Genomic DNA, 15892 nt, shown 5'->3' with positions numbered 1-15892 from the left:
TTAGCTTGTGAGCATGGAGTGCTAAGTAGAGACACAAAAACTTCACGGAGATTTTAAAAGAATGGTGTTGCTACTTACTCTGTCCCTGGGCTAACAAAGGTATCTCCTCAGCCTAGAAGGGTGCTGTAGGTTTTGCTGTAAGTACCACCCGCCCACCTCCCCCAGCACCCCACCTTGCACACATACTCTGCCACATGCTCACAGCCTCTACCTTTCCCCCACTGCCCTTCTTACACACACACCGCCCTATCCTACACACACCCTGCCACATGCACACACCTCCTGCCAGGCCTTCCTAGGGCTGGGCTCTGCCTCCCAGCATTGTCTGGGCAGCAGGACCATCTTGGCCAGGGGTGGATAGCACGGATGCCTGAGACCAGCTCCCCCTTGATGAATCCTCACATCTGGAGAGGGGACTGAGCAGTGTCAACACCTGAGTTTCAGTCACTGGGCTGTTGGAATCGTCTTCCCATTTCCGCTAACTTCCCTTTTCCCTTGAAGTCATCCTGCCAATACAAAGGCAAACTTGTTGCCTTGCTTCCCTTGGGGGTCTGCGGGATCTTGGGTCTGCAATTTTCCAAAAAGTTGCTTTTTTTTTTTAAAGCAGATTTATAGAGAAAATGGGAGACAAAAAAAAAAAAAAAAAAAAAAGATCTGTTGTTGGTTCAGCCAGAGCTGAGCCAATCCAAAGTCAGGAGCCAGGAGCTTCCTCTAGGTCCCCCAAGCAGGTGCAGGGTCCCAAGGCCTTGGACCATTCTGTGCTACTTTCCCAGTCCACAAGCAGGGAGCTGGATGGGAGAGGAAAGGGGAAAGTGCCTCCAGAGAGGGAAAGCCGGGAGGTGGGGTGCCTCTCGAAAGGGGAGGAAGATATATATATAAAGATATATATATCTTTAACTTATTATTTTCCTTATAACTCCTGTATCTGGAGGTCACATTATATAGTTTATTCAATAAGTTCAATCGATCACCTTGATTCTCCTAGTCACAATCAAGAATTGAACCTGTTGACTAAGTAAGTAAAATCCTAATTTAGTTCCTCTAGCAAATCTATTTCCTAGTTATTTCTGATTCTTCAGAAACAGTCTGCAGTGGGTTTTGGGGGTGGGGGAAGTGGAGAGGAGAGCGTGGGAAGCTGTGTGCAAAGCTCTGGCAAAGTGCTGTGGGACACGGAGAGACTGGCCGCGTGTTTGCTAAAAGCCATCGAGGGGCTGGTTTCATGGTTACACACAGAAGGCGCTCTGCTGCTGTTTCTATCCAGCCCGCCCACAGACCCTAGCGGCTAAGCAGGCGCTGTGCGCTCCCAGCCTCGTGTTGTCTGACAAGTGGCTGTTGTGGGCTCTGTGGCATTAAACTCTGCAGAGTTAGAATGCATCCTCCCAGTCACCAGGGGTCCCAGCAGTGGTCTGTCAGGAATCACTGCCTGTGAACAGCCCCAAGCTAGCACTTGTGTCATGCCTGACCCACACTGTTCTGGCGGACAGTCAGTTCGTTATACAAAATGCTTGTATTTGGCCAGATTACCAGCTTCAAATCTCCATGGGGCACGCTGAAGTCTCACGTTGGAAGGCCACGTGAGACACTGTGTTCTCAGCTTATTACCCTTTAACAGGAAATAACTGTGTGCTGGCGGTAGTGGTAGTGGTGCAAGGGTTTTCTAGATTTTTCTGTGAGGGATAGATCATGTTTTAAGTGCAGTAAGTTCATGCTTTCACTCATGATCAGAATTGTTACAGATCCTACATTTTAGAAATAACGCTATTAAATTCTCTTTGCTGCAGGTAATATTTTACATATAATTTCTAGGTACACTACTTATAGTAGAAGCAAGATAAATTAATTCAGGATGTCAGAATTAAAATGACAATGTGCCTTTTTTAATTGCTAAAAACAACTATCATGTTACACACAATTTAGAACAGCTTTATGTATAATGCCCTCACTTATTCAAACAAATCTTTGATTCTTCATAAACTTTCCTGCTGTCTTCTTCTCATGTTCAGAATTAATTTGCCCTTAGGAAAGTTGTTTCAGAATATCACAAAACATGGCATAATCTTGTCTTAGCAAAATTCCTGGCCCCAGCTTGGTGGCCTAGCGGCTAAAGTCCTCGCCTTGAACGTGCCAGGATCCCATATGGGCAGCGGTTCTAATCCCGGTAGCTCCACTTCCCATCCAGCTTCCTGCTTGTGGCCTGGGAAAGCAGTCGAGGACGGCCCAAAGCCTTGGGACCCTGCATCCGTATGGGAGACCTGGAGGAAGCTCCTACCTTTGGATCAGCACAGCTCTGGCCATTGTGTTCACTTGGGAAGTGAATCAATACATGGAAGATCTTTCTGTCTGTCTTTCCCCCTCTCTGTATATCTGTCTTTGCAATAAAAATAAATCTTTTTTAAAAATCCCTGTATTTTTAGGCCCGTTTACCTAGCGTTTCACGAAGTGTATGAGTCTGTGTCTTGTTTCATACATTTTCAATGAGACGTCATGTCTTTAAGCTAGGTGTTAACAATCATAGCTGTCTGTAGTACCAGGGACTCTATACTTAAAAAAAATAATAATTTATCATACTATTGTCTTATGGTTTATTTAAAATTGTGTTATTTCAGAAACTATTTTCTCAGGGAGAAATAGCTAGCTTTAACTGTCCTGACACATTCCTGACCCCTCGTAAGCTTTGTGGTTTCAGGCCTGTGGTAGGACTGTCTGATGTTACTGCGCTGTAGGTTTTCTGCAGCAATTAGCCATGAGCCCTTAGTGGAAATAGTGTTTATAAGCATTTTACAGACAAGATCATTTACTTTTGTTACTTAAGGGTGTATAACAATGGGTAGTGTTTGCTTTTTGAAGCAAACTTGGTCCTTAGAGCAGTAAATCATACAGTCACTCACCGTCAGGCTCTGCTTCTGCTATGAAAGTGGGTAGTTCCGGCATGTCAAAGGGAGATGAACTGGCATTTGTAATATGCAATAAAATTGTATTTCAAGTATAGGTTTAGGGTTTTTAATTTACACCAACTAGGAAACTTCGGTTTTATCCAGTTACAGATAATGCAGATTTGAATGCATACATAGCCAAAATGGTCAACAGAGTGGATGAGAGCTTGTGTGATTTTTCCTTTGAAATGGCACTGAAGCAAGAGGCAGCTCTTCACCTACAACTTTCTTTGTCCTACTTAGCTTGTGAGCATGGAGTGCTAAGTAGAGACACAAAAACTTCACGGAGATTTTAAAAGAATGGTGTTGCTACTTACTCTGTCCCTGGGCTAACAAAGGTATCTCCTCAGCCTAGAAGGGTGCTGTAGGTTTTGCTGTAAGTACCACCCGCCCACCTCCCCCAGCACCCCACCTTGCACACATACTCTGCCACATGCTCACAGCCTCTACCTTTCCCCCACTGCCCTTCTTACACACACACCGCCCTATCATACACACACCCTGCCACATGCACACACCTCCTGCCAGGCCTTCCTAGGGCTGGGCTCTGCCTCCCAGCATTGTCTGGGCAGCAGGACCATCTTGGCCAGGGGTGGATAGCACGGATGCCTGAGACCAGCTCCCCCTTGATGAATCCTCACATCTGGAGAGGGGACTGAGCAGTGTCAACACCTGAGTTTCAGTCACTGGGCTGTTGGAATCGTCTTCCCATTTCCGCTAACTTCCCTTTTCCCTTGAAGTCATCCTGCCAATACAAAGGCAAACTTGTTGCCTTGCTTCCCTTGGGGGTCTGCGGGATCTTGGGTCTGCAATTTTCCAAAAAGTTGCTTTTTTTTTAAAAGCAGATTTATAGAGAAAATGGGAGACAAAAAAAAAAAAAAAAAGATCTGTTGTTGGTTCAGCCAGAGCTGAGCCAATCCAAAGTCAGGAGCCAGGAGCTTCCTCTAGGTCCCCCAAGCAGGTGCAGGGTCCCAAGGCCTTGGACCATTCTGTGCTACTTTCCCAGTCCACAAGCAGGGAGCTGGATGGGAGAGGAAAGGGGAAAGTGCCTCCAGAGAGGGAAAGCCGGGAGGTGGGGTGCCTCTCGAAAGGGGAGGAAGGGAGAGACACCAAAGGTTTGAGGAAGGGTCTTGGGATTTTAAGCATTCTCTGACCCCTCCTTGTTGGGCAGAGAACCCACAGGTAAGATATTCCCCATTGGTGGTCTGTTAATCAGTTAGGAAATGGGTGGGCAATACTGGTGCCGCCCATCTGAAGGTGTGGCCAAGACCTCAGCAGGCCTGGATGGTCTCATGACCAACAAGGTCACCTCTGATTTGAGAACATTGTCCTACTGGGGACCCTGATGATGGATACAGCCCCCGCACAGTCCTGGCCTCACTGTGAGCCCAGGGCGCATGTGCCTGGGGCCCTGTTGCCACCCGGATCTGTGTGCTGTGCCTGTGTTTCCTTTGTGCCCACAGCACCCTGAAGGTGCTCCTGGCTCTGAGTTAGCCTCGTGAAGGATCCCCACTTATGCAAGCTGCTCTGTGCCCTCCTCCTCCTCTCCCTGAGAGGAGGTTGGACTGTGGCCCAAACCCATTCTTTCCTTCAGGGCTTGCTCGATTGCACAGTGGGTCTTCAATACATACTGCACAAGGTCTGATGATGATAAAGTGTGGCCCTGCTGGTCATCTCCACTGTCTCATCAGCCTTTCTAACCCCGAGGAACCTGTTAGCAAGAACACCTTCACCAGAAGCCAAGGGACTGGGAAAAGAGAATTCTCTATTCTGGGCTGAGTCACCAGCCACCTACCCCACTGTAATTGCATTAGAAGGCATTTCATAGGTTTCATTTCCTGGAAACTGCTTCACTCCTCCCTCAGGAGGCAGCATTACCTGTAGGAAATGTTTGGTTTCTAGAACCAGATAGGCCAGATATAGGACCCATTATCTTAGGGAAGTTATTCAGCTTCTCCAAGACTCAGCTTTCTCTTTTGTAGCGTGAGCTCTTTTAACCTTCCTTAAAGATTGGGGATTCAGTGAGACACTAGGTATAAGTTTGCAGCACGTAGCTGTGCCTCAATTCTGGAACACCCCCTCCCCCTGCCAGGAGCTAAAGGGTGCTGGGTCTTATGGATGAAGTGGTGTACAATCAAGTTGTGAGCAGGTCTCTGGTTGCTCTCTAGGGCTTATGACCTCCTTCTGATTGGTCAGCTACGGGAATCACCATGTTCCAAGACTGCTGTGACAGTCTGTCTGGGTTCTATAGTCAGATTGTCCGATTGGAGCCCTGGGTTCCTGCGAAGGATTTGAATACGAATTACAGGGCCTGCTGCAATGGCTCAATTGGCTAATCCTCCCCCTTGCCAGGATTCCATATGGGTGCTGGTGCATGTCCAGCTGTTCCACTTCCCTTCCAGCTGTTCCACTTCTCTTCCAGATCCCTGCTTATGGCCTGGCAAAGCAGTGGAGAATGACCCAAAATCTTGAATCCCTGCATCCAAGTGGGAGATCCAGAAGAAGTTCCTGGTTCAGCCATTGTGGCCATCTGAGGAGTGAAGTAGCAGATGGAAGATCCTTTTGTCTCTCCTTTTCTCTGTAGGTCTGCCTTTCCAATAAAAATAAATCTTTAAAAAGAATTTTTTAAAGAAAAGAAAATGAAGTCAGCATTAGGACATTAACTCTAGAGGTGAAGTGACCATTGTGTCTGAGTCTGGTGACACTGGGTCTTGTGAGGCCAGCCTGACCCTTGCCCCACTGCCCTCCTTAAGTAAGTAATGTTGTAAGGCACTGACTTGCAATCCCCAGAGCAGAAACAGAGCAACTGTGAGCTAAGCGTGGGAGACAGGGCTTCATGAAACCAGCATCAGAGGGAATAGAGAGAAGAGGCTGGTTCCAGATTCACCTTATTTTCAGCTGGTTGAGTGTGGAAGACAATAGAATTGATTTGAAATATCTGTTTTTGGAAACCCAAGACCCCCAATGTTTCACATCAGGAAAGTTCATTGTTTTGCCTGAGCCTCAGTTTTCTTTTCTCTGTAGGAGCAGGAATGAACCCACTAGGGCTCATCGTCTGAAATGCTTGTGGGATCCGGGCGGCTGATGATGCACAAGGAGCTAGTGTGTGTGAATAGTAGTACCTGACTGCAGGAGAGTGGGCCACGCGAGAGGTTGATCCATCTTCCCAGAAAAGACAGAAAGCTAGACCTTTGCCATGACATCCAGTTTTAAAATATTGGTTGGTTACGAATTGGCTATGTATAGTCTTTAATAAAGTTATGTGATAATTATGTATGGAAGGAGCAATGGGAAATATGCATAAATGTGTTTTCTTGCATTGGGATTTTCAGAAAGCCTCATGGTTTATCAGATGCAGTCTGGGTTTCACCTAAGGCTTTGTGGCAGGTGACTTTTGTTCATTTCTGTAGGTGTTGGAAGGAAGAGATTCTGTGCTTCCATGTTATTCTGAAGTCTTTACCCTAAAATCCATTTTTCCACTAGCTTAAAAAATTCCCTGATCACCTGCCTGCTTTTCCTAAATAGTGCCAAACACAAGGCCCCTTTTCCTGATCGGTAATTCCAAACATGGCCATGGTGGCCACAGAATGAACTTCACTGGGAAAGCTCTTGTGTTAACTCAAAGTCACCCCATGATCATCCCATCCCAAACAGCTTACACACACACACACACACACACGGGCATCGGGCCCATGGTACCATGTAAGATGCTGCTACTCTGACCATGTGATAGCTTAAAATTCTGTGAAGGAGACATTATTAATTCCATTTCACAGAGGGAAACTTGGAGGCTAGTGGTTGATTCCTAGCCAGTCTGCTCATGGCTTTTCATCAGCAATACAACCATATTAAAAAAAAATTGTTGCATATTGGCAGATATGGTCTTGTCCTGGGCACAAGGTATGCTGGCCTTGATGATACAGTCCTTAAAGAGACTCTCTCTACAGGGAAAAAGTTCATGTGCAAAGAAGGTCCTCCTGGCAGCAATTTGGGTATTTAGTTGAGCTGAAAGTAGCACATTACCTCTAAGTATCTTTTTTTGTTGTTGTTGAAACATTTTTCTCACCTGTGACTAGATAGAAAAATGTAAATTTGTCTATGCAGACAGAGCTTCCGGTAGGGCAAAAAAACTCAGCTCTGGCAACTCTGCAATCCAAGTCAGTGACTTGCGGCTTCTTTGCCAGGATTGTTAAGCATGTGATGCACAGATACTGCAGGACTTTAAACAAGGCCTCCAGTCCCAGGAGACGGAGAAATTCAGCCATTTCTGAATAACTGAAGCTGCTGTGGCACTGTGATCAAACCGCAAGGCTGCGGGCATACATCTCCTGCCTTACTCTCAGGAAAAGCCCCCAAACAAAGACTCTGCCAGTGAGTTCTGTTTACACTGTGTGACCACGTCCACCTTGGAGCTGATTGGACCAGGAGAATGCATCTATTGAACAGCAACCGATCAGATTAACCCACAGGGAGTCTCTCTATAAAATACTTCTGTGTCCTTTAAGTATGCACGATTTCAGGTATGGCCTGTGAATATTTCGCTTCTCATCAATCAAGAAATAAGTACAAAAGTTGAAAATAGGTGCTAAGATATTTTTCATAGTTATTTTGTCAAGTGATCATTGAATAGAATCATTTCAAAACGCACAGATTTTGTATGTATCTTCTGTATACTTTTTCAGTTTTTTTTAAGACATATTCATTTTTGTTGCAAAGTCAGATATATAGTGAGGAAGAGAGACAGAGAGGAAGATATTCTGCCCGATGATTCACTCCCCAAGTGACCACAACAGCCAGTGCTGCACTGATCCAAAGTCAGGAGCCAGGAACTTCCTCCACTTCTCCCACGCAGGTGCAGGGTCCCAAGCCTTTGGGCCGTCCTCGACTGCTTTCCCAGGCCACAAGCTGGGAGCTGGATGGAAAGTGGGGCTGCCAGGATTAGAACTGGGATCCATATGGGATCCTGGCGTGTTCAAGGTGAGGACTTTAGCCACTAGCCCACTGCGCCAGGCCCTCCTTTTTCTGTTTTTTTTTTTTTTTCCAGATGTATTTATTTCAAGAACAGAGCAGCAGAGAGAGTGAGAGAGGGGGAATTTTTCATCTGCTGGTTCATCCCCCAAACTGCCATGCCAGCCAGGGCTGGGACAGGCTGAAAGCAGGAGCCCAGAACATCACCATGTCTGCCATGTGAGTGGCAGCCACCATGCGCTGCCTCCTAGGAATGCTATCAGGAAGCTAGATCACGGAGTCGTCAGTACTCAGACCCAGGTACAGCTCTGGGATGCTCTGGGATGCGCGTGTCCCAATGGCAGCTTAACACACTACACTGCAACATTCACCCTTTCTTCATTTTCTTAGCATTAAAAAAAAAAAAAATACTGATGCATGACGTTTCAGAAAGAAAAATCAAAAATACAAAATCACCCAGTCCTTCATAGCTGGTTAGAGAGGCGTTCCTTTAAATCAAGTGCTCGTTTCCTACAGGAGTAGGTAGGCCAGCTACAGGGAGTTTCTGATTGCCACAAACAAATCAGCTCGGACTGATGACCGTGACTCATGACCATGAACCTGGACCAGTGGCACACCCAGGCGACCAGAGGGAGGGCAGATGGGACTAATAGGAACCTCTTGCCCAACAGTAAGGCATAATGGAAACTGGAGTTAAATGATAGCATGACATTTACAGAGCATTTGACCATTTGCAAACAATCTTATATAAAGTATTTCAGGTTTCTTTCAAAAACCCAATTGAGTAAATAGAGCAGATATAATTTCTGTTTTCCAAAAGAGCACATTATCATTCCAGAGGACTAGTGAGCTGCTTTTTGTACACAGCGAGGCTACCCCTCCAGTCTCCTGGCCCTGAAGCCCAGCTGGAGGGCAGGCTTGGTTGCCTGGGTGAGAGTCCCTGCTCTGCTCCCAAATCCAGCTGCTAGTTAATACACCCCTGGGGGACAACAGATGCTGGGTCAAGTATTTGGGTCCCTGCCACCTGCTTGGGAGACCCAAATTAAGGTCTCCTGGGTTTGGCCACGCCCAGGCCGGGCTGTCTCAGGCATTTGGAAGAAGAGAACCAGTAAGTGAAATACCTTTCTCTGTGTACCTCTGGCCCTCTGTCTTTCAACATAAATAAATGTAGTTAATTGAACAAAAATTTGGGGCCCGGCGCCATGGTCTAGTGGCTAAAGTCCTCGCCTTGAACACGCCAGGATCCCATATGGGCACCGCTTCTAATCCTGGTAGCTCCACTTTCCATCCAGCTCCCTGCTTGTAGCCTGGGAAAGCAGTCAAGAACAACCCAAAGCCTGAGACCCTGCACCCATGTGGGAGAAGTGGAGGAAGTTCCTGGCTCCTGGCTCCTGACTTTGGATCAGCGCAGCACCGGCTGTTGTGGTCACTTGGGGAGTGAATCATTGGGCAGAATATCTTCCTCTCTGTCTCTCCTCCTCTCTGTATATCTGACTTTCTAATAAAAATAAATAAACCTTTTAAAAAAAGAAAATATAGAGAATGAACAGAAGATGAATTTTGGAAAAATGGCAGACAACTGAATTTATGGTTTTGAACAAAAGCAGATCAGCCTTAGCCTGTGAACTTTAGAGTGACACCACAACACAACCTCTAAGAATACTCTGGGAACACTATAGCAATGGTCTGTAAGGACAAGATCGGAAGCAGGAAGATGAACAGAAATGAGAACATTCATGCAGGAGGAGCTGACCTTAAAAGAAAGATTAATGTGGGGCCAGCACCATGGCTCAACAGCCTCCTCCTCCTCCTCCTATAGCACTGGCATCCCTTATGGATGCCAATTGGATTTGTGTCCTGGCTGCATCCCTCTGATCCAGCTCCCTGCTTATGACCTGTGAAAGCAGTGGAGGATGGCTGAAGTCTTTGGGCCCCTGCACCCACAGAGAGGACCCAGCTCTTGGCTCTCAGCTTCTGGTCAGCCCAGCTCCGGCCATTGTGGCCAACTGGGGAGTGAACCAACAGATGGAAGATCTTTTTCAATCAAGAAGGAGAAGAAGATGATTTTGAGCCTTGGAAGAATGGATTTATCCAATAAATATTTACTGTGCACCCTGCACATGATGACAGAAATGTAGAAGCACTGAGCATCAAGTTCATGTATTTGTCAAGTCCAGGGCCAAGTCCTGACCTGATAGTCCAAGAGAACTTGTAGCCAGCAGGTTACAAGGAGTTGCTAAAGATTCAGATAACTCGTTACTTAATAGGCAGCAAGAAGAAGTCACATGTGCCAGCTCCCAACAACCCTTGTCTCATACACTAGCAAGTTAGACATCAAAATACAAGGGCAGTCCGGCTGCTATGGGAGTTGTGTGGCTGCCCATGGCTGAGGAGCCACGTCTGGGTGACAGGTGTGATGTTTTGAAGGTCCATGTCTGAGCAGTCAGGGCAGGAAGCAGCTGGCTTCACCAGGTTGCCCAAGACACTGCCTTGGGAACACTTCCCAGGAGCGACTAGGAGGCAGGTGAAAGATGGCCTTGTAGGAGCTTCTGACAGGCCTCTCCAAGGCCACTTCTGGGAAGCTCCTGGGCGTTCTGCCAAGACTCGAAGTTCAAGTCACTCAGGGCGTGGATACCTGCAAGTTCACCATGGTACTGTAGCAGGGCTGCTCCCGGGCACAGGAGCCAGCATGCTGGGAGGAACGGATACTCCGGGTTACACTGGGACATCAGCACAGGTAGACTTGATTGAGGCTGCTCAGATCTGAAGGCAGGTTCATGTGTTGTCTGCCTAGAGGTCTTGAGTGACAGCTATAGTCCTGTGGGCCTGGGTTCCACTCCAGGCCCTGTTACTCACTAGAAGAATCTTTGGTTACCACACCTGTGACAACTTACTTGAAAACTTAGTAGCTTAAAATAACATTTACAGGGCAGGCATTTATTTAGCCCATAATTGCCCATAACCTATGTGTCCAAGTTCCTAGGTTGAGTACCCAGCTCTGGCTCCTCATTCCAGCTTCCTGACAGATCCTGGGAAGCAGTGGGGTTGGCTCAAGTAATTGGGTTCCTGCCATCTAGTGAGAGATCTGAGATGTGTTCCCAGCTCCTACCTCTAGCCCCAGCCCAGCTTGGCATCTGGAGAGCAAACCAGTGTATGGCACTCTCTCTCTTTCCTTCTTTCTCCTTATGTGTTATTGTCAGACTATGTTTTAAAAATCTGTGCTTGAGGCCTATTAAACAGTTAGGCATAAAGAGGAGTGTCTCATGGTGACTCATGGAGAACAGGAAAGCAAAAGCAAAACAGAAAATGCCCCACCTAACAGGTAGAACTCCTGTCCACATCACAAAGTCCAAAACTGAGTAACAATTACATACTAGGAAATGAACCCAGAAGTTGGTATATTTACATTTCATAGGACCTGTTTGAGAGACACAGAGAGAGAGAGGGCTCCCACCCATTGGTCACGCCTCAGATGCCCTCCTAGGCATGGCAAAAACGAGGAAAAAGGAACTCAGTCCCAACCCATGAACTTGCACTGTCACCAGACACCTCCAGGCTGCACATTAGCAGCAAACTAAAATCAACAGCACAGCCAGGATTTGAACCCAGGCATTCCAACATCTTAACTCTTACACCAAACAACCTCACCAGTTTAAGATTTACTTATTATTTGAAAGGCAGAGAGAAGTCTTCTATCTGTGGTTCGCTTTCCAAATGCCACAGTGTCTGCCCTGGGCCAAAGCCAGAACTCCCATTCAGGACCCCCAGGTCAGGGGTAGGAACCACACACCTGGACTGTCGTCCTCTGCTTCCCCGGGTGCATAAGCAGAGAGCCGGATCAAAGACAGAGTCTCTCGGACTTCCAACTGGCAATCCAATGTCAGCATCACAAGCAGCAGCTTAAACAGCGGGGCCACAAGACCTGAACCTACTCCTGGTTTTTTAGGATTAAACTGCTGACATATATGTCTGATTAATGATTGTTAGCACTTCCTACGTCATTAATGAATTCATTTTTATGTTTTAAAAAATATCTAAAAGGTAAAGTTAAAAAAGCTTTCTCAGCCTTGTCTGCATAAAGAAGTGATAATTCTTTGTCACTGCTTTCTGATAAGCCATGAGTACTTTCTAAGGTGAGGATGGTTAAGTTTCTACATTGTGTTCTTTAGGAAGTGCTTTCATATGAAGAAGCACAAATTGGGTTTGGCAATTGAAGAATTTAGTTTCTGAAGCAGGCCCTGTGGCATAGTGAGTTAAGCCTCCTCCTGCAATACAGACATCTCAGATGCAAACTGGCTTGAACCCGGCTGTTTTGCTTCCTATCCAGCTCCCCATTAGTGCTCCTGGGAAAGCAGCAAAAAATGGCTCAAGTACTTGGGCTCCTGCCATTCATGTGGGAGACCTGGTGGAATTCCAGGATTCAGGCTTCCACTTGATCCAGCCCTAGCCATTATGACCATTTGGGGCTGGAACCAGCAGATGAAAGACATTTCTCTCTGTCTCCTTACAGCTGCATTTCAAATAAATAACTAAAATTTAAACATAAATAAAAGAAGACTTAATTTCTGTGCTTCAAACAGGAGACATCACCTCTTCGTGTCACTTCAGGGATTCCTGCACCTGGTGGTCCAGGAGCATCAGGGGTAGCGAACACTGCAATGTCATTAACGAATATCAGCACTGAAGGGCAAATGCTAGCTTTTTATGTATCTGGGAATCTTTTTTTGTTTTAAGATTTAAGATTTAAGTGAGGACATCCGTCTCCTTGCCTACCCCTCATCGGGGACGAAGTTCAAGGAAAGCAAACAGGCCTGAGTCCACACGTCTTATTTGTGGTTCACAGAACAAACGCAAGTCAGTGATGTTGAGTTGGAGGCGACAGGGAATGCAGGAAGGAGAATGGTGAAGTTAGAATACAAACACGCAGAGAGGGAGTCTCACTCCTGTGAGGAGCCCTCAGGCACAAGAACTCCACCTGAGTCCACAAAGGGAATGGTAGCAATACCTGCACACCTTACTTGAGGGAAGGGAAAAAAAAAAATGGCCCTGTAGCTATCTACAGCACTTTGTCCCAACTTCCAAGGCACCCCTCACTTGAATTTCCTTGGGGATAAGCAAGCACTTGGCACAGTGGCTGAGACCCTTGTTGGGATGGCCGTATTCCATTCTGATGTGCCTGGGGTAGAGCCTGGCTCTGCTGATTCCAGCTGTCAGTTCAGGCAGAGTCTGGAGGCAGCCCTGGATGACTCAGCTGGAGGCGCAGATGGAGTTCTGGCTCCTGGCTGCCATCTGGTCCAGCCCAAGCTGCTGTGGGCACTTGGTCTGTGAGCTGGCATATGGAAAAGCTCTGTCTTCTCTGCCTTTCAAATTAAATGAATATAATTATTTTAAAAAAGCAAGCTTCAGATGAAATATTGTTCTGGATGTTGCTTTAAAATACTGTGGGAGAAGAGGCAAAGCTTAAGAGAGAGAAATCAGAATACTCAAGATGGTAAGGGATATGTGGACATCATTGAATTGCCTTCCTTTGAATGTTTAAAATTTTCTGTAACGGGCCTGGCACAGAAGCCTAGTGGCTGAAGTCCTTGCCTTGCATGCACCAGGATCCCAATATGGGTGCTGGTTGGTGTCCCAGCTGTTCCACTTCCCTTCCAGCCCCCTGCTTGTGGCCTAGAAAAGCAGTAGAGGACATCTCAAAGCCTTGGGACCCTGCACCACATGGGAGACCTAGAAGAAGCCCCCGGCTTCAGATTGGCTCAACTCGAATGTTCTGGCCACTTGAGGAGTGAACCAGCAGACAGAAGATCTTTCTCTCTGTCTATGTGCCTTTTCAATAAAAATGAATAAATCTTTAAAAATAAATAAATAACTTTCTGAAACTATAAGTGGTGCAAAAGAAGTCAGCAAACTATCTGAAAAATGTAGGCAAAATGTCCTGTTCTTGGGCCCAGCGTGATAGCATAGCTGTTAAAGTCCTTGCCTTGAACACAACAGGATCCCATATGGCCGCTGGTTCTAACCCCAGCAGCCCAGTTTCCCATCCAGCTCCCTGCTTGTGGCCTGGGAAAGCAGCTGAGCCTTGGGACCCTGAATGCACGTGGGAGACCCAGAAGAAGCTCCTGGCTTCCGATTGGCTCAGTTCCAGCCATGTGGCCACTTGAGGAATAAACCATCGGACGGAAGATCTTCCTCTCTGTCTCTCCTCCTCTCTGTATACCTGACTTTCCAATAAAAATAAATAAATCTTTTTAAAAAAATGTCCTATTCTCTAACAAAGTTAGACAAGTCAATACCAGTTAAATGTGTCGGTGATCTTCATAGCCAGTCCTTGGGTCCTTTTGCTGTGAAGATCACACAAGATGATGCATGGGAGAGTGCCTGCTCTTGCGCCTGCCTATGGCTGAGCTTAATACATGTGGGAATCTGCTCCGCTGGAGACAAATTGAAAGGCCAAGGAGTCCAGAGAAAAGCCCAGGAGAGAAACGAACATTTTTTGACCATCCCTTCCGAGTTCCCTGTGGTCTCAGTACCTCCCTACAACAACGGGAGACGCAGGCTCAGCAGCTCCCCAGAGGCCAACAGCTGACGAAGGACTCAACTCTCAAATCCAAGTTCACTGGGTTCCAAAGCTGAGTTTCGAGGTTGCACAGGTCTTGCTTGAAGTTGAAGCAGTTTCTGCTTTAGGCAGATCCCAGCAACTTCTGACATTCCCATAGTTTGTAAGAAATTTTTTTTTAATGTAGAAATGAGCAAAAAACAAGGCAAGACGAATCTAGCCGGCCATCTGGTCTGAGCTGAGGGAAATGTGTGGCTTGTAGGAACCAGGGGGACAGTCTTGCTATACTAGGTGGAGGACCCAGCTTGCTGTGTCTCCGGAGCTGGAGCTGTCTGGAGGCAGTGGCTCAACAACGAGGAGGCTCAGACCTTTGTGGACAGGAGATTGGAGGCTGAGCGGTGAGGACGTTGTGCCGTTCTGCCAACAGGCATACAGAGCTCAGCATTCTTCTAGGTGTCGAGGTCAACACACAGGTGCCTCAGAAGAGGGACTCTTGTTTCATTCTTTGCTGCGTTCATTCTGGAAATGAACCCCCAAACAGGGCCTTGAAAGCAGATACTAAATTCCATTCAGGCCCCAGTCTCTTTAGATACCCTTTTGTGATAGGGTGCAGCCAGTTGATGGTTTGCACCCACTTGTCAGGTTAATTGACAGCAGACAGCACAGAAAAAAATTTTGCACTGCTTTTTCCAGGACTCCCACGTGGGTGCAGGGTCCCAAGGCTTTGGGCCATCCTAAACTGTACTCCCAGGCCACAAGAAGGGAGCTAGATGGGAAGTGGAGCAGCTGGGACACAAACGGGAACCCATATGGGATCCTGGTCCTTATAAGGCAAGAATTTAGCCACTGAGCCATCACACCGGGCCTTGAAGAGCCTTTACATTGGATCTTTCCCTGGTCATTCTCAGACCTTTCTCTAGAGCCTTCCTATATTTTAACAGTGGGATTGTCCGTGATGAAATGCAGGTAGGCAGTCAGTCCAAAGTCAAAAATGGTCAGCTACCCATTCCTACAATGTCTCAAGACTTTCTAGGAAGAGTGGATGCTTCCTACAGATGCGGAGACTTAAAATTCAGCCCCTGCCCTGTCTGCCCCCTCGTCCCCTCCTGCCACACACACCTATATGCACTCATGCACACACCTGGATTGCTTTTTCTTTCTTAAGTCATAAGGGGACCATCTTGAACTTTTTGTTGGAATAAGCGTCCCGTGATGACTGAAGGAACATCTGTGAATGGAGGGACTAGTGTTCAACTGGTAGCCAGCTTTCCGATTTCTTTTCACTGGACTATAGTTCAGAGACAAAAGTAGGAATAGTAGGGTCCTGTGCGGTGGCCTAGTGGCTAAAGTCCTTGCCTTGAGCGTGTTGGGATCCCATATGGCTGCCAGTTCTAATCCAGGCAGGGATGGCCCAAGGCCTTGGGATCTTGCACCC

This window comes from Ochotona curzoniae, unplaced genomic scaffold (genome assembly GCF_017591425.1).
Source record: "Ochotona curzoniae isolate NIBS_2020 unplaced genomic scaffold, NIBS_Ocur_1.0 scaffold_2453, whole genome shotgun sequence".
NCBI lineage: Eukaryota > Metazoa > Chordata > Mammalia > Lagomorpha > Ochotonidae > Ochotona > Ochotona curzoniae.
Note: the sequence above shows the minus strand (reverse complement) of the source record.